We start from the raw sequence: 23113 nt of genomic DNA, 5'->3' as shown, positions 1-23113 counted from the left end.
TATGAAAGTGAAACAAATCGTTGTGACAAGTGGGGTTCGAACCCACGCCATCATACGAGGATCAGAGCTTAAATCTTACGCCTTAGACCACTCGGCCATTCTGACACGCTTTTAAATGTTTTCCTTGAAAATGAAGCTGTAGTACAACACCAAAATACCGCTCGTATATCTATGCTTCATAAAGCCACTCACTTGTTGCCATACTAGAGAAGCCTTTTCTGAGTATGAGATACAAGTTATTAAAATGAAACAAAACGGTTTCAGAAGTGGGGTTCAAACCCACGCCCTCATACGAGGATCAGAGCTTAAATCTGACGCCTTAGACCACTCGACCATCCTGACACGCTTTTAAATGTTTTCCTTGAAAATGAAGCTATAGTACAACACCAAAATACCGCTCGTATATCTATGCTTCATAAAGCCACTCACTTGTTGCCCTACTAGAGGAGCCTTTCCTGAGTATGAGATACAAGTTATTAAAATGAAACAAATCGTTGTCAGAAATGGGGTTCGAACCCACGCCCTCATACGAGGATCAGAGGTTAAATCTGAAGCCTTAGACCACTCGGCCATCCTGCCACGATTTTAAACGTTTTCCTTGAAAATGAAGCTATAGTACAACACCAAAATACCTCTCGTATCTCTATGCCACATAAAGCCACTCACTTGTTGTCCTACTAGAGAAGCCTTTCCTGAGTATGAGATACAAGTTATGAAAGTGAAACAAATCGTTGTCACAAGTGGGGTTCGAACCCACGCCCTCATACGAGGATCAGAGCTTAAATCTTACGCCTTAGACCACTCGGCCATTCTGACACGCCTGTAAACGTTTTCCTTGAAACTGAAGCTATAGTACAACACCAAAATACCTCCCGTATCTCTATGCCACATAAAGCCACTCACTTGTTGCCATACTAGAAAAGCCTTTCCTGAGTATGAGATACAAATTATTAAAATGAAACAAATCGTTTTCAGAAGTGGTGTTCGAAACCACGCCCTCATACGAGGATCAGAGCTTAAATCTGACGCCTTAGACCACTCGGACATCCCGACACGCTTTTAAATGTTTTCCTTGAAAATGAAGCTATAGTACAACACCAAAATACCGCTCGTATATCTATGCTTCATAAAGCCACTCACTTGTTGCCCTACTAGAGGAGCCTTTCCTGAGTATGAGATACAAGTTATTAAAATGAAACAAATCGTTGTCAGAAGTGGGGTTCGAACCCACGTCCTCATACGAGGATCAGAGCTTAAATCTGACGCCTTAGACCACTCGGCCATCCTGACACGATTTTAAACGTTTTCCTTGAAAATGAAGCTATAGTACAACACCAAAATACCTCTCGTATATCTATGCTTCATAAAGCCACTCACTTGTTGTCCTACTAGAGAAGCCTTTCCTAAGTATGAGATACAAGTTATGAAAGTGAAACAAATCGTTGTGACAAGTGGGGTTCGAACCCACGCCATCATACGAGGATCAGAGCTTAAATCTTACGCCTTAGACCACTCGGCCATTCTGACACGCTTTTAAATGTTTTCCTTGAAAATGAAGCTGTAGTACAACACCAAAATACCGCTCGTATATCTATGCTTCATAAAGCCACTCACTTGTTGCCATACTAGAGAAGCCTTTTCTGAGTATGAGATACAAGTTATTAAAATGAAACAAAACGGTTTCAGAAGTGGGGTTCGAACCCACGCCCTCATACGAGGATCAGAGCTTAAATCTGACGCCTTAGACCACTCGGCCATCCTGACACGATTTTAAACGTTTTCCTTGAAAATGAAGCTATAGTACAACACCAAAATACCTCTCGTATCTCTATGCCACATAAAGCCACTCACTTGTTGTCCTACTAGAGAAGCCTTTCCTAAGTATGAGATACAAGTTATGAAAGTGAAACAAATCGTTGTGACAAGTGGGGTTCGAACCCACGCCATCATACGAGGATCAGAGCTTAAATCTTACGCCTTAGACCACTCGGCCATTCTGACACGCTTTTAAATGTTTTCCTTGAAAATGAAGCTGTAGTACAACACCAAAATACCGCTCGTATATCTATGCTTCATAAAGCCACTCACTTGTTGCCATACTAGAGAAGCCTTTTCTGAGTATGAGATACAAGTTATTAAAATGAAACAAAACGGTTTCAGAAGTGGGGTTCAAACCCACGCCCTCATACGAGGATCAGAGCTTAAATCTGACGCCTTAGACCACTCGACCATCCTGACACGCTTTTAAATGTTTTCCTTGAAAATGAAGCTATAGTACAACACCAAAATACCGCTCGTATATCTATGCTTCATAAAGCCACTCACTTGTTGCCCTACTAGAGGAGCCTTTCCTGAGTATGAGATACAAGTTATTAAAATGAAACAAATCGTTGTCAGAAATGGGGTTCGAACCCACGCCCTCATACGAGGATCAGAGGTTAAATCTGAAGCCTTAGACCACTCGGCCATCCTGCCACGATTTTAAACGTTTTCCTTGAAAATGAAGCTATAGTACAAAACCAAAATACCTCTCGTATCTCTATGCCACATAAAGCCACTCACTTGTTGCCATTCTAGAGAAGCCTTTTCTGAGTATGAGATACAAGTTATTAAAATGAAACAAATCGTTGTCAGAAGTGGGGTTCGAACCCACGCCCTCATACGAGGAGCAGAGCTTCAATCTGACGCCTTAGACCACTCGGACATCCTGACACGCTTTTAAATGTTTTCCGTGAAAATGAAGCTATAGTACAACACCAAAATACCGCTCGTATATCTATGCTTCATAAAGCCACTCACTTGTTGCCCTAGTAGAGGAGCCTTTCCTGAGTATGAGATACAAGTTATTAAAATGAAACAAATCGTTGTCAGAAATGGGGTTCGAACCCACGCCCTCATACGAGGATCAGAGCTTAAATCTGACGCCTTAGACCACTCGGCCATCCTGACACGATTTTAAACGTTTTCCTTGAATATGAAGCTATAGTACAACACCAAAATACCTCTCGTATCTCTATGCCACATAAAGCCACTCACTTGTTGTCCTACTAGAGAAGCCTTTCCTGAGTATGAGATACAAGTTATGAAAGTGAAACAAATCGTTGTCACAAGTGGGGTTCGAACCCACGCCCTCATACGAGGATCAGAGCTTAAATCTTACGCCATAGACCACTCGGCCATTCTGACACGCTTTTAAACGTTTTCCTTGAAAATGAAGCTATAGTACAACACCAAAATACCTCCCGTATCTCTATGCCACATAAAGCCACTCACTTGTTGCCATACTAGAAAAGCCTTTCCTGAGTATGAGATACAAATTATTAAAATGAAACAAATCGTTGTCACAAGTGGTGTTCGAAACCACGCCCTCATACGAGGATCAGAGCTTAAATCTGACGCCTTAGACCACTCGACCATCCTGACACGCTTTTTAATGTTTTCCTTGAAAATGAAGCTATAGTACAACACCAAAATACCTCTCGTATCTCTACGCCACATAAAGCCACTCACTTGTTGCCATTCTAGAGAAGCCTTTCCTGAGTATGAGATACAAGTTATTAAAATGAAACAAATCGTTGTCAGAAGTGGGGTTCGAAACCACGTCCTCATACGAGGATCAGAGCTTAAATCTGACGCTTTAGACCACTCGATCATCCTGACACGCTTTTAAACGTTTTTCTTGAAAATGAAGCTATAGTACAACACCAAAATACCGCTCGTATATCTAGGCTTCATAAAGCCACTCACTTGTTGCCATACTATAGAAGCCTTTCCCGAGTATGAGATACAAGTTATTAAAATGAAACAAAACGGTTTCAGAAGTGGGGTTCGAACCCACGCCCTCATACGAGGATCAGAGCTTAAATCCGACGCCTTAGACCACTCGACCATCCTGCCACGCTTTTTAATGTTTTCCTTGAAAATGAAGCTATAGTACAACACCAAAATACCTCTCGTATCTCTAGCCACATAAAGCCACTCACTTGTTGCCATACTAGAGAAGCCTTTTCTGAGTATGAGATACAAGTTATTAAAATGAAACAAATCGTTGTCACAAGTGGGGTTCGAAACCACGCCCTCATACGAGGATCAGAGCTTAAATCTTACGCCATAGACCGCTCGACCATCCTGACACGCTTTTAAATGTTATCCTTTAAAATGAAGCTATAGTACAACACCAAAATACCTCTCGTATCTCTATGCCACATAAAGCCACTCACTTGTTGTCCTACTAGAGAAGCCTTTCCCGAGTATGAGATACAAGTTATTGAAATGAAACAAAACGGTTTCAGAAGTGGGGTTCGAACCCACGCCCTCATACGAGGATCAGAGCTTAAATCCGACGCCTTAGACCACTCGACCATCCTGACACGCTTTTTAATGTTTTCCTTGAAAATGAAGCTATAGCACAACACCAAAATACCGCTCGTATATCTATGCTTCATAAAGCCACTCACTTGTTGCCCTACTAGAGAAGCCTTTCCTGAGTATGAGATACAAGTTATTAAAATGAAACAAATCGTTGTCAGAAGTGGGGTTCAAACCCACACCCTCATACGAGGATCAGGGCTTAAATCGGACGCCTTAGACCACTCGGTCATCCTGACACGCTTTTAAACGTTTTCCTTGAAAATGAAGCTATAGTACAACACCAAAATACCTCTCGTATCTCTATGCCACATAAAGCCACTCACTTGTTGCCATACTAGAGAAGCCTTTTCTGAGTATGAGATACAAGTTATTAAAATGAAACAAATCGTTGTCACAAGTGGGGTTCGAAACCACGCCCTCATACGAGGATCAGAGCTTCAATCTGACGCCTTAGACCGCTCGACCATCCTGACACGCTTTTAAATGTTTTCCTTGAAAATGAAGCTATAGTACAACACCAAAATACCTCTCGTATCTCTATGCCACATAAAGCCACTCACTTGTTGTCCTACTAGAGAAGCCTTTCCTGAGTATGAGATACAAGTTAGGAAAGTGAAACAAATCGTTGTGACAAGTGGGGTTCGAACCCACGGCATCATACGAGGTTCAGACCTTAAATCTTACGCCTTAGACCACTCGGCCATTCTGACACGCTTTTAAATGTTTTCCTTGAAAATGAAGCTATAGTACAACACCAAAATACCGCTCGTATATCTATGCTTCATAAAGCCACTCACTTGTTGCCCTACTAGAGGAGCCTTTCCTGAGTATGAGATACAAGTTATTAAAATGAAACAAATCGTTGTCAGAAGTGGGGTTCGAACCCACGCCCTCATACGAGGATCAGAGCTTAAATCTGACGCCTTAGACCACTCGGCCATCCTGACACGATTTTAAAAGTTTTCCTTGAAAATGAAGCTATAGTACAACACCAAAATACCTCTCGTATCTCTATGCCACATAAAGCCACTCACTTGTTGCCATTCTAGAGAAGCCTTTTCTGAGTATGAGATACAAGTTATTAAAATGAAACAAATCGTTGTCAGGAGTGGGGTTCGAACCCACGCCCTCATACGAGGATCAGAGCTTAAATCTGACGCCTTAGACCACTCGGCCATCCTGACACGATTTTAAACGTTTTCCTTGAATATGAAGCTATAGTACAACACCAAAATACCTCTCGTATCTCTATGCCACATAAAGCCACTCACTTGTTGTCCTACTAGAGAAGCCTTTCCTGAGTATGAGATACAAGTTATGAAAGTGAAACAAATCGTTGTCACAAGTGGGGTTCGAACCCACGCCCTCATACGAGGATCAGAGCTTAAATCTTACGCCATAGACCACTCGGCCATTCTGACACGCTTTTAAACGTTTTCCTTGAAAATGAAGCTATAGTACAACACCAAAATACCTCCCGTATCTCTATGCCACATAAAGCCACTCACTTGTTGCCATACTAGAAAAGCCTTTCCTGAGTATGAGATACAAATTATTAAAATGAAACAAATCGTTGTCACAAGTGGTGTTCGAAACCACGCCCTCATACGAGGATCAGAGCTTAAATCTGACGCCTTAGACCACTCGACCATCCTGACACGCTTTTTAATGTTTTCCTTGAAAATGAAGCTATAGTACAACACCAAAATACCTCTCGTATCTCTACGCCACATAAAGCCACTCACTTGTTGCCATTCTAGAGAAGCCTTTCCTGAGTATGAGATACAAGTTATTAAAATGAAACAAATCGTTGTCAGAAGTGGGGTTCGAAACCACGTCCTCATACGAGGATCAGAGCTTAAATCTGACGCTTTAGACCACTCGATCATCCTGACACGCTTTTAAACGTTTTTCTTGAAAATGAAGCTATAGTACAACACCAAAATACCGCTCGTATATCTAGGCTTCATAAAGCCACTCACTTGTTGCCATACTATAGAAGCCTTTCCCGAGTATGAGATACAAGTTATTAAAATGAAACAAAACGGTTTCAGAAGTGGGGTTCGAACCCACGCCCTCATACGAGGATCAGAGCTTAAATCCGACGCCTTAGACCACTCGACCATCCTGCCACGCTTTTTAATGTTTTCCTTGAAAATGAAGCTATAGTACAACACCAAAATACCTCTCGTATCTCTAGCCACATAAAGCCACTCACTTGTTGCCATACTAGAGAAGCCTTTTCTGAGTATGAGATACAAGTTATTAAAATGAAACAAATCGTTGTCACAAGTGGGGTTCGAAACCACGCCCTCATACGAGGATCAGAGCTTAAATCTTACGCCATAGACCGCTCGACCATCCTGACACGCTTTTAAATGTTATCCTTTAAAATGAAGCTATAGTACAACACCAAAATACCTCTCGTATCTCTATGCCACATAAAGCCACTCACTTGTTGTCCTACTAGAGAAGCCTTTCCCGAGTATGAGATACAAGTTATTGAAATGAAACAAAACGGTTTCAGAAGTGGGGTTCGAACCCACGCCCTCATACGAGGATCAGAGCTTAAATCCGACGCCTTAGACCACTCGACCATCCTGACACGCTTTTTAATGTTTTCCTTGAAAATGAAGCTATAGCACAACACCAAAATACCGCTCGTATATCTATGCTTCATAAAGCCACTCACTTGTTGCCCTACTAGAGAAGCCTTTCCTGAGTATGAGATACAAGTTATTAAAATGAAACAAATCGTTGTCAGAAGTGGGGTTCAAACCCACACCCTCATACGAGGATCAGGGCTTAAATCGGACGCCTTAGACCACTCGGTCATCCTGACACGCTTTTAAACGTTTTCCTTGAAAATGAAGCTATAGTACAACACCAAAATACCTCTCGTATCTCTATGCCACATAAAGCCACTCACTTGTTGCCATACTAGAGAAGCCTTTTCTGAGTATGAGATACAAGTTATTAAAATGAAACAAATCGTTGTCACAAGTGGGGTTCGAAACCACGCCCTCATACGAGGATCAGAGCTTCAATCTGACGCCTTAGACCGCTCGACCATCCTGACACGCTTTTAAATGTTTTCCTTGAAAATGAAGCTATAGTACAACACCAAAATACCTCTCGTATCTCTATGCCACATAAAGCCACTCACTTGTTGTCCTACTAGAGAAGCCTTTCCTGAGTATGAGATACAAGTTAGGAAAGTGAAACAAATCGTTGTGACAAGTGGGGTTCGAACCCACGGCATCATACGAGGTTCAGACCTTAAATCTTACGCCTTAGACCACTCGGCCATTCTGACACGCTTTTAAATGTTTTCCTTGAAAATGAAGCTATAGTACAACACCAAAATACCGCTCGTATATCTATGCTTCATAAAGCCACTCACTTGTTGCCCTACTAGAGGAGCCTTTCCTGAGTATGAGATACAAGTTATTAAAATGAAACAAATCGTTGTCAGAAGTGGGGTTCGAACCCACGCCCTCATACGAGGATCAGAGCTTAAATCTGACGCCTTAGACCACTCGGCCATCCTGACACGATTTTAAAAGTTTTCCTTGAAAATGAAGCTATAGTACAACACCAAAATACCTCTCGTATCTCTATGCCACATAAAGCCACTCACTTGTTGCCATTCTAGAGAAGCCTTTTCTGAGTATGAGATACAAGTTATTAAAATGAAACAAATCGTTGTCAGGAGTGGGGTTCGAACCCACGCCCTCATACGAGGATCAGAGCTTAAATCTGACGCCTTAGACCACTCGGCCATCCTGACACGCTTTTAAACGTTTTCCTTGAAAATGAAGCTATAGTACAACACCAAAATACCTCTCGTATCTCTATGCCACATAAAGCCACTCACTTTTTGTCCTACTAGAGAAGCCTTTCCTGAGTATGAGATACAAGTTATGAAAGTGAAACAAATCGTTGTCACAAGTGGGGTTCGAACCCACGCCCTCATACGAGGATCAGAGCTTAAATCTTACGCCATAGACCACTCGGCCATTCTGACACGCTTTTAAACATTTTCCTTGAAAATGAAGCTATAGTACAACACCAAAATACCTCCCGTATCTCTATGCCACATAAAGCCACTCACTTGTTGCCATACTAGAAAAGCCTTTCCTGAGTATGAGATTCAAATTATTAAAATGAAACAAATCGTTGTCACAAGTGGTGTTCGAAAGCACGCCCTCATACGAGGATCAGAGCTTAAATCTGACGCCTTAGACCACTCGACCATCCTGACACGCTTTTTAATGTTTTCCTTGAAAATGAAGCTATAGTACAACACCAAAATACCTCTCGTATCTCTATGCCACATAAAGCCACTCACTTGTTGCCCTACTAGAGAAGCCTTTCCTGAGTATGAGATACAAGTTATTAAAATGAAACAAATCGTTGTCAGAAGTGGTGTTCGAAACCACGCCCTCATACGAGGATCAGAGCTTAAATCTGACGCCTTAGACCACTCGGACATCCTGACACGCTTTTAAATGTTTTCCTTGAAAATGAAGCTATAGTACAACACCAAAATACCGCTCGTATATCTATGCTTCATAAAGCCACTCACTTATTGCCATACTAGAGAAGCCTTTTCTGAGTATGAGATACAAGTTATTAAAATGAAACAAAACGGTTTCAGAAGTGGTGTTCGAAACCACGCCCTCATACGAGGATCAGAGCTTAAATCTGACGCTTTAGACCACTTGATCATCCTGACACGCTTTTAAACGTTTTCCTTGAAAATAAAGCTATAGTACAACACCAAAATACCGCTCGTATATCTATGCTTCATAAAGCCACTCACTTGTTGCCCTACTAGAGAAGCCTTTCCTGAGTATGAGATACAAGTTATTAAAATGAAACAAATCGTTGTCAGAAGTGGGGTTCAAACCCACACCCTCATACGAGGATCAGGGCTTAAATCTGACGCCTTAGACCACTCGGCCATCCTGACACGCTTTTAAACGTTTTCCTTGAAAATGAAGCTATAGTACAACACGAAAATACCTCTCGTATCTCTATGCCACATAAAGCCTCTCACTTGTTGCCATTCTAGAGAAGCCTTTCCTGAGTATGAGATACAAGTTATTAAAATGAAACAAATCGTTGTCAGAAGTGGGGTTCGAAACCACGTCCTCATACGAGGATCAGAGCTTAAATCTGACGCCTTAGACCACTCGACCATCCTGACACGCTTTTAAACGTTTTCCTTGAAAATGAAGCTATAGTACAACACCAAAATACCTCCCGTATCTCTATGCCACATAAAGCCACTCACTTGTTGCCATACTAGAAAAGCCTTTCCTGAGTATGAGATACACGTTATTAAAATGAAACAAATCGTTGTCAGAAATGGGGTTCAAACCCACGACCTCATACGAGGAACAGAGCTTAAATCTGACGCCTTAGACCACTCGGCCATCCTCACACGCTTTTTAATGTTTTCCTTGAAAATGAAGCTATAGTACAACACCAAAATACCGCTCGTATATCTATGCTTCAAAAAGCCACTCACTTGTTGCCCTACTAGAGAAGCCTTTCCTGAGTATGAGATACAAGTTATTAAAATGAAACAAATCGTTGTCAGAAGTGGTGTTCGAAACCACGCCCTCATACGAGGATCAGAGCTTAAATCCGACGCCTTAGACCACTTGATCATCCTGACACGCTTTTAAATGTTTTCCTTGAAAATGAAGCTATAGTACAACACCAAAATACCGCTCGTATATCTATGCTTCATAGAGCCACTCACTTATTGCCATACTAGAGAAGCCTTTTCTGAGTATGAGATACAAGTTATTAAAATGAAACAAAACGGTTTCAGAAGTGGTGTTCGAAACCACGCCCTCATACGAGGATCAGAGCTTAAATCTGACGCTTTAGACCACTCGATCATCCTGACACGCTTTTAAACGTTTTCCTTGAAAATGAAGCTATAGTACAACACCAAAATACAGCTCGTATATCTATGCTTCATAAAGCCACTCACTTGTTGCCCTACTAGAGAAGCCTTTCCTGAGTATGAGATACAAGTTATTAAAATGAAACAAATCGTTGTCAGAAGTGGTGTTCGAAACCACGCCCTCATACGAGGATCAGAGCTTAAATCTGACGCCTTAGACCACTCGGACATCCTGACACGCTTTTAAATGTTTTCCTTGAAAATGAAGCTATAGTACAACACCAAAATACCGCTCGTATATCTATGCTTCATAAAGCCACTCACTTATTGCCATACTAGAGAAGCCTTTTCTGAGTATGAGATACAAGTTATTAAAATGAAACGAAACAGTTTCAGAAGTGGTGTTCGAAACCACGCCCTCATACGAGGATCAGAGCTTAAATCTGACGCTTTAGACCACTCGATCATCCTGACACGCTTTTAAACGTTTTCCTTGAAAATGAAGCTATAGTACAACACCAAAATACCTCTCGTATCTCTATGCCACATAAAGCCACTCACTTTTTGTCCTACTAGAGAAGCCTTTCCTGAGTATGAGATACAAGTTATGAAAGTGAAACAAATCGTTGTCACAAGTGGGGTTCGAACCCACGCCCTCATACGAGGATCAGAGCTTAAATCTTACGCCATAGACCACTCGGCCATTCTGACACGCTTTTAAACGTTTTCCTTGAAAATGAAGCTATAGTACAACACCAAAATACCTCCCGTATCTCTATGCCACATAAAGCCACTCACTTGTTGCCATACTAGAAAAGCCTTTCCTGAGTATGAGATTCAAATTATTAAAATGAAACAAATCGTTGTCAGAAGTGGGGTTCAAACCCACGCCCTCATACGAGGATCAGAGCTTAAATCTGACGCCTTAGACCACTCGACCATCCTGACACGCTTTTTAATGTTTTCCTTGAAAATGAAGCTATAGTACAACACCAAAATACCTCTCGTATCTCTATGCCACATAAAGCCACTCACTTGTTGCCCTACTAGAGAAGCCTTTCCTGAGTATGAGATACAAGTTATTAAAATGAAACAAATCGTTGTCAGAAGTGGTGTTCGAAACCACGCCCTCATACGAGGATCAGAGCTTAAATCTGACGCCTTAGACCACTCGGACATCCTGACACGCTTTTAAATGTTTTCCTTGAAAATGAAGCTATAGTACAACACCAAAATACCGCTCGTATATCTATGCTTCATAAAGCCACTCACTTATTGCCATACTAGAGAAGCCTTTTCTGAGTATGAGATACAAGTTATTAAAATGAAACAAAACGGTTTCAGAAGTGGTGTTCGAAACCACGCCCTCATACGAGGATCAGAGCTTAAATCTGACGCTTTAGACCACTTGATCATCCTGACACGCTTTTAAACGTTTTCCTTGAAAATAAAGCTATAGTACAACACCAAAATACCGCTCGTATATCTATGCTTCATAAAGCCACTCACTTGTTGCCCTACTAGAGAAGCCTTTCCTGAGTATGAGATACAAGTTATTAAAATGAAACAAATCGTTGTCAGAAGTGGGGTTCAAACCCACACCCTCATACGAGGATCAGGGCTTAAATCTGACGCCTTAGACCACTCGGCCATCCTGACACGCTTTTAAACGTTTTCCTTGAAAATGAAGCTATAGTACAACACGAAAATACCTCTCGTATCTCTATGCCACATAAAGCCTCTCACTTGTTGCCATTCTAGAGAAGCCTTTCCTGAGTATGAGATACAAGTTATTAAAATGAAACAAATCGTTGTCAGAAGTGGGGTTCGAAACCACGTCCTCATACGAGGATCAGAGCTTAAATCTGACGCCTTAGACCACTCGACCATCCTGACACGCTTTTAAACGTTTTCCTTGAAAATGAAGCTATAGTACAACACCAAAATACCTCCCGTATCTCTATGCCACATAAAGCCACTCACTTGTTGCCATACTAGAAAAGCCTTTCCTGAGTATGAGATACACGTTATTAAAATGAAACAAATCGTTGTCAGAAATGGGGTTCAAACCCACGACCTCATACGAGGAACAGAGCTTAAATCTGACGCCTTAGACCACTCGGCCATCCTCACACGCTTTTTAATGTTTTCCTTGAAAATGAAGCTATAGTACAACACCAAAATACCGCTCGTATATCTATGCTTCAAAAAGCCACTCACTTGTTGCCCTACTAGAGAAGCCTTTCCTGAGTATGAGATACAAGTTATTAAAATGAAACAAATGGTTGTCAGAAGTGGGGTTCGAACCCACGCCCTCATACGAGGATCAGAGCTTAAATCTGACGCCTTAGACCACTCGGCCATCCTGACACGATTTTAAACGTTTTCCTTGAAAGTGAAGCTATAGTACAACACCAAAATACCTCTCGTATCTCTATGCCACATAAAGCCACTCACTTGTTGCCATTCTAGAGAAGCCTTTCCTGAGTATGAGATACAAGTTATTAAAATGAAACAAATCGTTGTCAGAAGTGGGGTTCGAAACCACGTCCTCATACGAGGATCAGAGCTTAAATCTGACGCCTTAGACCACTCGACCATCCTGACACGCTTTTAAACGTTTTCCTTGAAAATGAAGCTATAGTACAACACCAAAATACCTCCCGTATCTCTATGCCACATAAAGCCACTCACTTGTTGCCATACTAGAAAAGCCTTTCCTGAGTATGAGATACACGTTATTAAAATGAAACAAATCGTTGTCAGAAATGGGGTTCAAACCCACGACCTCATACGAGGAGCAGAGCTTCAATCTGACGCCTTAGACCACTCGGACATCCTGACACGCTTTTAAATGTTTTCCTTGAAAATGAAGCTATAGTACAACACCAAAATACCGCTCGTATATCTATGCTTCATAAAGCCACTCACTTGTTGCCCTACTAGAGAAGCCTTTCCTGAGTATGAGATACAAGTTATTAAAATGAAACAAATCGTTGTCAGAAGTGGGGTTCGAACCCACGCCCTCATACGAGGATCAGAGCTTAAATCTGACGCCTTAGACCACTCGGCCATCCTGACACGATTTTAAACGTTTTCCTTGAAAGTGAAGCTATAGTACAACACCAAAATACCTCCCGTATCTCTATGCCACATAAAGCCACTCACTTGTTGCCATACTAGAAAAGCCTTTCCTGAGTATGAGATACAAATTATTAAAATGAAACAAATCGTTGTCAGAAGTGGTGTTCGAAACCACGCCCTCATACGAGGATCAGAGCTTAAATCTGACGCCTTAGACCACTCGGACATCCTGACACGCTTTTAAATGTTTTCCTTGAAAATGAAGCTATAGTACAACACCAAAATACCGCTCGTATATCTATGCTTCATAAAGCCACTCACTTGTTGCCCTACTAGAGGAGCCTTTCCTGAGTATGAGATACAAGTTATTAAAATGAAACAAATCGTTGTCAGAAGTGGGGTTCGAACCCACGCCCTCATACGAGGATCAGAGCTTAAATCTGACGCCTTAGACCACTCGGCCATCCTGACACGATTTTAAACGTTTTCCTTGAAAATGAAGCTATAGTACAACACCAAAATACCTCTCGTATATCTATGCTTCATAAAGCCACTCACTTGTTGTCCTACTAGAGAAGCCTTTTCTGAGTATGAGATACAAGTTATTAAAATGAAACAAATCGTTGTAAGAAGTGGGGTTCGAACCCACGCCCTCATACGAGGATCAGAGCTTAAATCTGACGCCTTAGACCACTCGGCCATCTTGACACGATTTTAAACGTTTTCCTTGAAAATCAAGCTATAGTACAACACCAAAATACCTCTCGTATCTCTATGCCACATAAAGCCACTCACTTGTTGCCATTCTAGAGAAGCCTTTTCTGAGTATGAGATACAAGTTATTAAAATGAAACAAATGGTTGTCAGAAGTGGGGTTCGAACCCACGCCCTCATACGAGGATCAGAGCTTAAATCTGACGCCGTAGACCACTCGGCCATCCTGACACGCTTTTTAACGTTTTCCTTGAAAATGAAGCTATAGTACAACACCAAAATACCTCTCGTATCTCTATGCCACATAAAGCCACTCACTTGTTGTCCTACTAGAGAAGCCTTTCCTGAGTATGAGATACAAGTTATGAAAGTGAAACAAATCGTTGTCACAAGTGGGGTTCGAACCCACGCCCTCATACGAGGATCAGAGCTTAAATCTGACGCCTTAGACCACTCGGACATCCCGACACGCTTTTAAATGTTTTCCTTGAAAATGAAGCTATAGTACAACACCAAAATACCGCTCGTATATCTATGCTTCATAAAGCCACTCACTTGTTGCCCTACTAGAGGAGCCTTTCCTGAGTATGAGATACAAGTTATTAAAATGAAACAAATCGTTGTCAGAAGTGGGGTTCGAACCCACGCCCTCATACGAGGATCAGAGCTTAAATCTGACGCCTTAGACCACTCGGCCATCCTGACACGATTTTAAACGTTTTCCTTGAAAATGAAGCTATAGTACAACACCAAAATACCTCTCGTATATCTATGCTTCATAAAGCCACTCACTTGTTGTCCTACTAGAGAAGCCTTTCCTAAGTATGAGATACAAGTTATGAAAGTGAAACAAATCGTTGTGACAAGTGGGGTTCGAACCCACGCCATCATACGAGGATCAGAGCTTAAATCTTACGCCTTAGACCACTCGGCCATTCTGACACGCTTTTAAATGTTTTCCTTGAAAATGAAGCTGTAGTACAACACCAAAATACCGCTCGTATATCTATGCTTCATAAAGCCACTCACTTGTTGCCATACTAGAGAAGCCTTTTCTGAGTATGAGATACAAGTTATTAAAATGAAACAAAACGGTTTCAGAAGTGGGGTTCGAACCCACGCCCTCATACGAGGATCAGAGCTTAAATCTGACGCCTTAGACCACTCGGCCATCCTGACACGATTTTAAACGTTTTCCTTGAAAATGAAGCTATAGTACAACACCAAAATACCTCTCGTATCTCTATGCCACATAAAGCCACTCACTTGTTGTCCTACTAGAGAAGCCTTTCCTAAGTATGAGATACAAGTTATGAAAGTGAAACAAATCGTTGTGACAAGTGGGGTTCGAACCCACGCCATCATACGAGGATCAGAGCTTAAATCTTACGCCTTAGACCACTCGGCCATTCTGACACGCTTTTAAATGTTTTCCTTGAAAATGAAGCTGTAGTACAACACCAAAATACCGCTCGTATATCTATGCTTCATAAAGCCACTCACTTGTTGCCATACTAGAGAAGCCTTTTCTGAGTATGAGATACAAGTTATTAAAATGAAACAAAACGGTTTCAGAAGTGGGGTTCAAACCCACGCCCTCATACGAGGATCAGAGCTTAAATCTGACGCCTTAGACCACTCGACCATCCTGACACGCTTTTAAATGTTTTCCTTGAAAATGAAGCTATAGTACAACACCAAAATACCGCTCGTATATCTATGCTTCATAAAGCCACTCACTTGTTGTCCTACTAGAGAAGCCTTTTCTGAGTATGAGATACAAGTTATTAAAATGAAACAAATCGTTGTCAGAAGAGGGGTTCGAACCCACGCCCTCATACGAGGATCAGAGCTTAAATCTGACGCCTTAGACCACTCGGCCATCCTGACACGATTTTAAACGTTTTCCTTGAAAATGAAGCTATAGTACAACACCAAAATACCTCTCGTATATCTATGCTTCATAAAGCCACTCACTTGTTGTCCTACTAGAGAAGCCTTTTCTGAGTATGAGATACAAGTTATTAAAATGAAACAAATCGTTGTCAGAAGTGGGGTTCGAACCCACGCCCTCATACGAGGATCAGAGCTTAAATCTGACGCCTTAGACCACTCGGCCATCCTGACACGATTTTAAACGTTTTCCTTGAAAATCAAGCTATAGTACAACACCAAAATACCTCTCGTATCTCTATGCCACATAAAGCCACTCACTTGTTGCCATTCTAGAGAAGCCTTTTCTGAGTATGAGATACAAGTTATTAAAATGAAACAAATGGTTGTCAGAAGTGGGGTTCGAACCCACGCCCTCATACGAGGATCAGAGCTTAAATCTGACGCCGTAGACCACTCGGCCATCCTGACACGCTTTTTAACGTTTTCCTTGAAAATGAAGCTATAGTACAACACCAAAATACCTCTCGTATCTCTATGCCACATAAAGCCACTCACTTGTTGTCCTACTAGAGAAGCCTTTCCTAAGTATGAGATACAAGTTATGAAAGTGAAACAAATCGTTGTGACAAGTGGGGTTCGAACCCACGCCATCATACGAGGATCAGAGCTTAAATCTTACGCCTTAGACCACTCGGCCATTCTGACACGCTTTTAAATGTTTTCCTTGAAAATGAAGCTGTAGTACAACACCAAAATACCGCTCGTATATCTATGCTTCATAAAGCCACTCACTTGTTGCCATACTAGAGAAGCCTTTTCTGAGTATGAGATACAAGTTATTAAAATGAAACAAAACGGTTTCAGAAGTGGGGTTCAAACCCACGCCCTCATACGAGGATCAGAGCTTAAATCTGACGCCTTAGACCACTCGACCATCCTGACACGCTTTTAAATGTTTTCCTTGAAAATGAAGCTATAGTACAACACCAAAATACCGCTCGTATATCTATGCTTCATAAAGCCACTCACTTGTTGTCCTACTAGAGAAGCCTTTTCTGAGTATGAGATACAAGTTATTAAAATGAAACAAATCGTTGTCAGAAGAGGGGTTCGAACCCACGCCCTCATACGAGGATCAGAGCTTAAATCTGACGCCTTAGACCACTCGGCCATCCTGACACGATTTTAAACGTTTTCCTTGAAAATGAAGCTATAGTACAACACCAAAATACCTCTCGTATATCTATGCTTCATAAAGCCACTCACTTGTTGTCCTACTAGAGAAGCCTTTTCTGAGTATGAGATACAAGTTATTAAAATGAAACAAATCGTTGTCAGAAGTGGGGTTCGAACCCACGCCCTCATACGAGGATCAGAGCTTAAATCTGACGCCTTAGACCACTCGGCCATCCTGACACGATTTTAAACGTTTTCCTTGAAAATCAAGCTATAGTACAACACCAAAATACCTCTCGTATCTCTATGCCACATAAAGCCACTCACTTGTTGCCATTCTAGAGAAGCCTTTTCTGAGTATGAGATACAAGTTATTAAAATGAAACAAATGGTTGTCAGAAGTGGGGTTCGAACCCACGCCCTCATACGAGGATCAGAGCTTAAATCTGACGCCGTAGACCACTCGGCCATCCTGACACGCTTTTTAACGTTTTCCTTGAAAATGAAGCTATAGTACAACACCAAAATACCTCTCGTATCTCTATGCCACATAAAGCCACTCACTTGTTGTCCTACTAGAGAAGCCTTTCCTGAGTATGAGATACAAGTTATGAAAGTGAAACAAATCGTTGTCACAAGTGGGGTTCGAACCCACGCCCTCATACGAGGATCAGAGCTTAAATCTGACGCCTTAGACCACTCGGACATCCCGACACGCTTTTAAATGTTTTCCTTGAAAATGAAGCTATAGTACAACACCAAAATACCGCTCGTATATCTATGCTTCATAAAGCCACTCACTTGTTGCCCTACTAGAGGAGCCTTTCCTGAGTATGAGATACAAGTTATTAAAATGAAACAAATCGTTGTCAGAAGTGGGGTTCGAACCCACGCCCTCATACGAGGATCAGAGCTTAAATCTGACGCCTTAGACCACTCGGCCATCCTGACACGATTTTAAACGTTTTCCTTGAAAATGAAGCTATAGTACAACACCAAAATACCTCTCGTATATCTATGCTTCATAAAGCCACTCACTTGTTGTCCTACTAGAGAAGCCTTTTCTGAGTATGAGATACAAGTTATTAAAATGAAACAAAACGGTTTCAGAAGTGGGGTTCAAACCCACGCCCTCATACGAGGATCAGAGCTTAAATCTGACGCCTTAGACCACTCGACCATCCTGACACGCTTTTAAATGTTTTCCTTGAAAATGAAGCTATAGTACAACACCAAAATACCGCTCGTATATCTATGCTTCATAAAGCCACTCACTTGTTGTCCTACTAGAGAAGCCTTTTCTGAGTATGAGATACAAGTTATTAAAATGAAACAAATCGTTGTCAGAAGAGGGGTTCGAACCCACGCCCTCATACGAGGATCAGAGCTTAAATCTGACGCCTTAGACCACTCGGCCATCCTGACACGATTTTAAACGTTTTCCTTGAAAATGAAGCTATAGTACAACACCAAAATACCTCTCGTATATCTATGCTTCATAAAGCCACTCACTTGTTGTCCTACTAGAGAAGCCTTTTCTGAGTATGAGATACAAGTTATTAAAATGAAACAAATCGTTGTCAGAAGTGGGGTTCGAACCCACGCCCTCATACGAGGATCAGAGCTTAAATCTGACGCCTTAGACCACTCGGCCATCCTGACACGATTTTAAACGTTTTCCTTGAAAATCAAGCTATAGTACAACACCAAAATACCTCTCGTATCTCTATGCCACATAAAGCCACTCACTTGTTGCCATTCTAGAGAAGCCTTTTCTGAGTATGAGATACAAGTTATTAAAATGAAACAAATGGTTGTCAGAAGTGGGGTTCGAACCCACGCCCTCATACGAGGATCAGAGCTTAAATCTGACGCCGTAGACCACTCGGCCATCCTGACACGCTTTTTAACGTTTTCCTTGAAAATGAAGCTATAGTACAACACCAAAATACCTCTCGTATCTCTATGCCACATAAAGCCACTCACTTGTTGTCCTACTAGAGAAGCCTTTCCTGAGTATGAGATACAAGTTATGAAAGTGAAACAAATCGTTGTCACAAGTGGGGTTCGAACCCACGCCCTCATACGAGGATCAGAGCTTAAATCTGACGCCTTAGACCACTCGGACATCCCGACACGCTTTTAAATGTTTTCCTTGAAAATGAAGCTATAGTACAACACCAAAATACCGCTCGTATATCTATGCTTCATAAAGCCACTCACTTGTTGCCCTACTAGAGGAGCCTTTCCTGAGTATGAGATACAAGTTATTAAAATGAAACAAATCGTTGTCAGAAGTGGGGTTCGAACCCACGCCCTCATACGAGGATCAGAGCTTAAATCTGACGCCTTAGACCACTCGGCCATCCTGACACGATTTTAAACGTTTTCCTTGAAAATGAAGCTATAGTACAACACCAAAATACCTCTCGTATATCTATGCTTCATAAAGCCACTCACTTGTTGTCCTACTAGAGAAGCCTTTCCTAAGTATGAGATACAAGTTATGAAAGTGAAACAAATCGTTGTGACAAGTGGGGTTCGAACCCACGCCATCATACGAGGATCAGAGCTTAAATCTTACGCCTTAGACCACTCGGCCATTCTGACACGCTTTTAAATGTTTTCCTTGAAAATGAAGCTGTAGTACAACACCAAAATACCGCTCGTATATCTATGCTTCATAAAGCCACTCACTTGTTGCCATACTAGAGAAGCCTTTTCTGAGTATGAGATACAAGTTATTAAAATGAAACAAAACGGTTTCAGAAGTGGGGTTCGAACCCACGCCCTCATACGAGGATCAGAGCTTAAATCTGACGCCTTAGACCACTCGGCCATCCTGACACGATTTTAAACGTTTTCCTTGAAAATGAAGCTATAGTACAACACCAAAATACCTCTCGTATCTCTATGCCACATAAAGCCACTCACTTGTTGTCCTACTAGAGAAGCCTTTCCTAAGTATGAGATACAAGTTATGAAAGTGAAACAAATCGTTGTGACAAGTGGGGTTCGAACCCACGCCATCATACGAGGATCAGAGCTTAAATCTTACGCCTTAGACCACTCGGCCATTCTGACACGCTTTTAAATGTTTTCCTTGAAAATGAAGCTGTAGTACAACACCAAAATACCGCTCGTATATCTATGCTTCATAAAGCCACTCACTTGTTGCCATACTAGAGAAGCCTTTTCTGAGTATGAGATACAAGTTATTAAAATGAAACAAAACGGTTTCAGAAGTGGGGTTCAAACCCACGCCCTCATACGAGGATCAGAGCTTAAATCTGACGCCTTAGACCACTCGACCATCCTGACACGCTTTTAAATGTTTTCCTTGAAAATGAAGCTATAGTACAACACCAAAATACCGCTCGTATATCTATGCTTCATAAAGCCACTCACTTGTTGTCCTACTAGAGAAGCCTTTTCTGAGTATGAGATACAAGTTATTAAAATGAAACAAATCGTTGTCAGAAGTGGGGTTCGAACCCACGCCCTCATACGAGGATCAGAGCTTAAATCTGACGCCTTAGACCACTCGGCCATCCTGACACGATTTTAAACGTTTTCCTTGAAAATGAAGCTATAGTACAACACCAAAATACCTCTCGTATATCTATGCTTCATAAAGCCACTCACTTGTTGTCCTACTAGAGAAGCCTTTTCTGAGTATGAGATACAAGTTATTAAAATGAAACAAATCGTTGTCAGAAGTGGGGTTCGAACCCACGCCCTCATACGAGGATCAGAGCTTAAATCTGACGCCTTAGACCACTCGGCCATCCTGACACGATTTTAAACGTTTTCCTTGAAAATCAAGCTATAGTACAACACCAAAATACCTCTCGTATCTCTATGCCACATAAAGCCACTCACTTGTTGCCATTCTAGAGAAGCCTTTTCTGAGTATGAGATACAAGTTATTAAAATGAAACAAATGGTTGTCAGAAGTGGGGTTCGAACCCACGCCCTCATACGAGGATCAGAGCTTAAATCTGACGCCGTAGACCACTCGGCCATCCTGACACGCTTTTTAACGTTTTCCTTGAAAATGAAGCTATAGTACAACACCAAAATACCTCTCGTATCTCTATGCCACATAAAGCCACTCACTTGTTGTCCTACTAGAGAAGCCTTTCCTGAGTATGAGATACAAGTTATGAAAGTGAAACAAATCGTTGTCACAAGTGGGGTTCGAACCCACGCCCTCATACGAGGATCAGAGCTTAAATCTGACGCCTTAGACCACTCGGACATCCCGACACGCTTTTAAATGTTTTCCTTGAAAATGAAGCTATAGTACAACACCAAAATACCGCTCGTATATCTATGCTTCATAAAGCCACTCACTTGTTGCCCTACTAGAGGAGCCTTTCCTGAGTATGAGATACAAGTTATTAAAATGAAACAAATCGTTGTCAGAAGTGGGGTTCGAACCCACGCCCTCATACGAGGATCAGAGCTTAAATCTGACGCCTTAGACCACTCGGCCATCCTGACACGATTTTAAACGTTTTCCTTGAAAATGAAGCTATAGTACAACACCAAAATACCTCTCGTATATCTATGCTTCATAAAGCCACTCACTTGTTGTCCTACTAGAGAAGCCTTTCCTAAGTATGAGATACAAGTTATGAAAGTGAAACAAATCGTTGTGACAAGTGGGGTTCGAACCCACGCCATCATACGAGGATCAGAGCTTAAATCTTACGCCTTAGACCACTCGGCCATTCTGACACGCTTTTAAATGTTTTCCTTGAAAATGAAGCTGTAGTACAACACCAAAATACCGCTCGTATATCTATGCTTCATAAAGCCACTCACTTGTTGCCATACTAGAGAAGCCTTTTCTGAGTATGAGATACAAGTTATTAAAATGAAACAAAACGGTTTTAGAAGTGGGGTTCGAACCCACGCCCTCATACGAGGATCAGAGCTTAAATCTGACGCCTTAGACCACTCGGCCATCCTGACACGATTTTAAACGTTTTCCTTGAAAATGAAGCTATAGTACAACACCAAAATACCTCTCGTATCTCTATGCCACATAAAGCCACTCACTTGTTGTCCTACTAGAGAAGCCTTTCCTGAGTATATGATACAAGTTATGAAAGTGAAACAAATCGTTGTCACAAGTGGGGTTCGAACCCACGCCCTCATACGAGGATCAGAGCTTAAATCTTACGCCTTAGACCACTCGGCCATTCTGACACGCCTGTAAACGTTTTCCTTGAAACTGAAGCTATAGTACAACACCAAAATACCTCCCGTATCTCTATGCCACATAAAGCCACTCACTTGTTGCCATACTAGAAAAGCCTTTCCTGAGTATGAGATACAAATTATTAAAATGAAACAAATCGTTGTCAGAAGTGGTGTTCGAAACCACGCCCTCATACGAGGATCAGAGCTTAAATCTGACGCCTTAGACCACTCGGACATCCTGACACGCTTTTAAATGTTTTCCTTGAAAATGAAGCTATAGTACAACACCAAAATACCGCTCGTATATCTATGCTTCATAAAGCCACTCACTTGTTGCCCTACTAGAGGAGCCTTTCCTGAGTATGAGATACAAGTTATTAAAATGAAACAAATCGTTGTCAGAAGTGGGGTTCGAACCCACGCCCTCATACGAGGATCAGAGCTTAAATCTGACGCCTTAGACCACTCGGCCATCCTGACACGATTTTAAACGTTTTCCTTGAAAATGAAGCTATAGTACAACACCAAAATACCTCTCGTATATCTATGCTTCATAAAGCCACTCACTTGTTGTCCTACTAGAGAAGCCTTTTCTGAGTATGAGATACAAGTTATTAAAATGAAACAAATCGTTGTCAGAAGTGGGGTTCGAACCCACGCCCTCATACGAGGAGCAGAGCTTCAATCTGACGCCTTAGACCACTCGGACATCCTGACACGCTTTTAAATGTTTTCCTT

At 41.6% G+C, this 23113-nt stretch overlaps 30 non-coding genes across 30 annotated transcripts; all 30 read right to left on the bottom strand.

The window, feature by feature from the left end:
* Positions 1 to 1206: 1206 nt before the first annotated feature.
* On the bottom strand, positions 1207 to 1290 carry TRNAL-UAA (transfer RNA leucine (anticodon UAA)). The gene has a single exon. It is a non-coding gene; the product is annotated as a tRNA-Leu (tRNA).
* Positions 1291 to 1680: 390 nt separating this feature from the next.
* Positions 1681 to 1764, bottom strand: TRNAL-UAA (transfer RNA leucine (anticodon UAA)). The gene has a single exon. It is a non-coding gene; the product is annotated as a tRNA-Leu (tRNA).
* Positions 1765 to 2865: 1101 nt separating this feature from the next.
* On the bottom strand, positions 2866 to 2949 carry TRNAL-UAA (transfer RNA leucine (anticodon UAA)). The gene has a single exon. It is a non-coding gene; the product is annotated as a tRNA-Leu (tRNA).
* A 2285-nt stretch (positions 2950 to 5234) lies between these two features.
* On the bottom strand, positions 5235 to 5318 carry TRNAL-UAA (transfer RNA leucine (anticodon UAA)). The gene has a single exon. It is a non-coding gene; the product is annotated as a tRNA-Leu (tRNA).
* Positions 5319 to 5471: 153 nt separating this feature from the next.
* On the bottom strand, positions 5472 to 5555 carry TRNAL-UAA (transfer RNA leucine (anticodon UAA)). The gene has a single exon. It is a non-coding gene; the product is annotated as a tRNA-Leu (tRNA).
* A 2285-nt stretch (positions 5556 to 7840) lies between these two features.
* Positions 7841 to 7924, bottom strand: TRNAL-UAA (transfer RNA leucine (anticodon UAA)). Its single transcript has one exon. It is a non-coding gene; the product is annotated as a tRNA-Leu (tRNA).
* Positions 7925 to 8077: 153 nt separating this feature from the next.
* On the bottom strand, positions 8078 to 8161 carry TRNAL-UAA (transfer RNA leucine (anticodon UAA)). Its single transcript has one exon. It is a non-coding gene; the product is annotated as a tRNA-Leu (tRNA).
* A 4419-nt stretch (positions 8162 to 12580) lies between these two features.
* TRNAL-UAA (transfer RNA leucine (anticodon UAA)) lies at positions 12581 to 12664 on the bottom strand. Its single transcript has one exon. It is a non-coding gene; the product is annotated as a tRNA-Leu (tRNA).
* Positions 12665 to 13291: 627 nt separating this feature from the next.
* Positions 13292 to 13375, bottom strand: TRNAL-UAA (transfer RNA leucine (anticodon UAA)). Its single transcript has one exon. It is a non-coding gene; the product is annotated as a tRNA-Leu (tRNA).
* A 390-nt stretch (positions 13376 to 13765) lies between these two features.
* TRNAL-UAA (transfer RNA leucine (anticodon UAA)) lies at positions 13766 to 13849 on the bottom strand. The gene has a single exon. It is a non-coding gene; the product is annotated as a tRNA-Leu (tRNA).
* A 390-nt stretch (positions 13850 to 14239) lies between these two features.
* Positions 14240 to 14323, bottom strand: TRNAL-UAA (transfer RNA leucine (anticodon UAA)). Its single transcript has one exon. It is a non-coding gene; the product is annotated as a tRNA-Leu (tRNA).
* Positions 14324 to 14713: 390 nt separating this feature from the next.
* Positions 14714 to 14797, bottom strand: TRNAL-UAA (transfer RNA leucine (anticodon UAA)). The gene has a single exon. It is a non-coding gene; the product is annotated as a tRNA-Leu (tRNA).
* A 390-nt stretch (positions 14798 to 15187) lies between these two features.
* Positions 15188 to 15271, bottom strand: TRNAL-UAA (transfer RNA leucine (anticodon UAA)). Its single transcript has one exon. It is a non-coding gene; the product is annotated as a tRNA-Leu (tRNA).
* Positions 15272 to 15898: 627 nt separating this feature from the next.
* On the bottom strand, positions 15899 to 15982 carry TRNAL-UAA (transfer RNA leucine (anticodon UAA)). The gene has a single exon. It is a non-coding gene; the product is annotated as a tRNA-Leu (tRNA).
* Positions 15983 to 16135: 153 nt separating this feature from the next.
* TRNAL-UAA (transfer RNA leucine (anticodon UAA)) lies at positions 16136 to 16219 on the bottom strand. The gene has a single exon. It is a non-coding gene; the product is annotated as a tRNA-Leu (tRNA).
* A 153-nt stretch (positions 16220 to 16372) lies between these two features.
* TRNAL-UAA (transfer RNA leucine (anticodon UAA)) lies at positions 16373 to 16456 on the bottom strand. The gene has a single exon. It is a non-coding gene; the product is annotated as a tRNA-Leu (tRNA).
* A 627-nt stretch (positions 16457 to 17083) lies between these two features.
* Positions 17084 to 17167, bottom strand: TRNAL-UAA (transfer RNA leucine (anticodon UAA)). The gene has a single exon. It is a non-coding gene; the product is annotated as a tRNA-Leu (tRNA).
* Positions 17168 to 17320: 153 nt separating this feature from the next.
* Positions 17321 to 17404, bottom strand: TRNAL-UAA (transfer RNA leucine (anticodon UAA)). The gene has a single exon. It is a non-coding gene; the product is annotated as a tRNA-Leu (tRNA).
* A 153-nt stretch (positions 17405 to 17557) lies between these two features.
* On the bottom strand, positions 17558 to 17641 carry TRNAL-UAA (transfer RNA leucine (anticodon UAA)). The gene has a single exon. It is a non-coding gene; the product is annotated as a tRNA-Leu (tRNA).
* A 390-nt stretch (positions 17642 to 18031) lies between these two features.
* On the bottom strand, positions 18032 to 18115 carry TRNAL-UAA (transfer RNA leucine (anticodon UAA)). The gene has a single exon. It is a non-coding gene; the product is annotated as a tRNA-Leu (tRNA).
* Positions 18116 to 18505: 390 nt separating this feature from the next.
* Positions 18506 to 18589, bottom strand: TRNAL-UAA (transfer RNA leucine (anticodon UAA)). The gene has a single exon. It is a non-coding gene; the product is annotated as a tRNA-Leu (tRNA).
* Positions 18590 to 18742: 153 nt separating this feature from the next.
* On the bottom strand, positions 18743 to 18826 carry TRNAL-UAA (transfer RNA leucine (anticodon UAA)). Its single transcript has one exon. It is a non-coding gene; the product is annotated as a tRNA-Leu (tRNA).
* A 153-nt stretch (positions 18827 to 18979) lies between these two features.
* TRNAL-UAA (transfer RNA leucine (anticodon UAA)) lies at positions 18980 to 19063 on the bottom strand. The gene has a single exon. It is a non-coding gene; the product is annotated as a tRNA-Leu (tRNA).
* A 390-nt stretch (positions 19064 to 19453) lies between these two features.
* On the bottom strand, positions 19454 to 19537 carry TRNAL-UAA (transfer RNA leucine (anticodon UAA)). Its single transcript has one exon. It is a non-coding gene; the product is annotated as a tRNA-Leu (tRNA).
* A 390-nt stretch (positions 19538 to 19927) lies between these two features.
* Positions 19928 to 20011, bottom strand: TRNAL-UAA (transfer RNA leucine (anticodon UAA)). The gene has a single exon. It is a non-coding gene; the product is annotated as a tRNA-Leu (tRNA).
* A 627-nt stretch (positions 20012 to 20638) lies between these two features.
* On the bottom strand, positions 20639 to 20722 carry TRNAL-UAA (transfer RNA leucine (anticodon UAA)). The gene has a single exon. It is a non-coding gene; the product is annotated as a tRNA-Leu (tRNA).
* A 153-nt stretch (positions 20723 to 20875) lies between these two features.
* Positions 20876 to 20959, bottom strand: TRNAL-UAA (transfer RNA leucine (anticodon UAA)). The gene has a single exon. It is a non-coding gene; the product is annotated as a tRNA-Leu (tRNA).
* Positions 20960 to 21112: 153 nt separating this feature from the next.
* On the bottom strand, positions 21113 to 21196 carry TRNAL-UAA (transfer RNA leucine (anticodon UAA)). Its single transcript has one exon. It is a non-coding gene; the product is annotated as a tRNA-Leu (tRNA).
* Positions 21197 to 21586: 390 nt separating this feature from the next.
* On the bottom strand, positions 21587 to 21670 carry TRNAL-UAA (transfer RNA leucine (anticodon UAA)). The gene has a single exon. It is a non-coding gene; the product is annotated as a tRNA-Leu (tRNA).
* Positions 21671 to 22771: 1101 nt separating this feature from the next.
* On the bottom strand, positions 22772 to 22855 carry TRNAL-UAA (transfer RNA leucine (anticodon UAA)). Its single transcript has one exon. It is a non-coding gene; the product is annotated as a tRNA-Leu (tRNA).
* Between the last annotated feature and the right edge of the window lie 258 nt (positions 22856 to 23113).

This window comes from Phalangium opilio, unplaced genomic scaffold (genome assembly GCF_054372755.1).
Source record: "Phalangium opilio isolate 3A_F unplaced genomic scaffold, DU_Popi_V2 ptg000090l_1, whole genome shotgun sequence".
Classification (NCBI taxonomy): domain Eukaryota; kingdom Metazoa; phylum Arthropoda; class Arachnida; order Opiliones; family Phalangiidae; genus Phalangium; species Phalangium opilio.
Note: the sequence above shows the minus strand (reverse complement) of the source record. Positions and strands in the feature narration are given on the sequence as shown.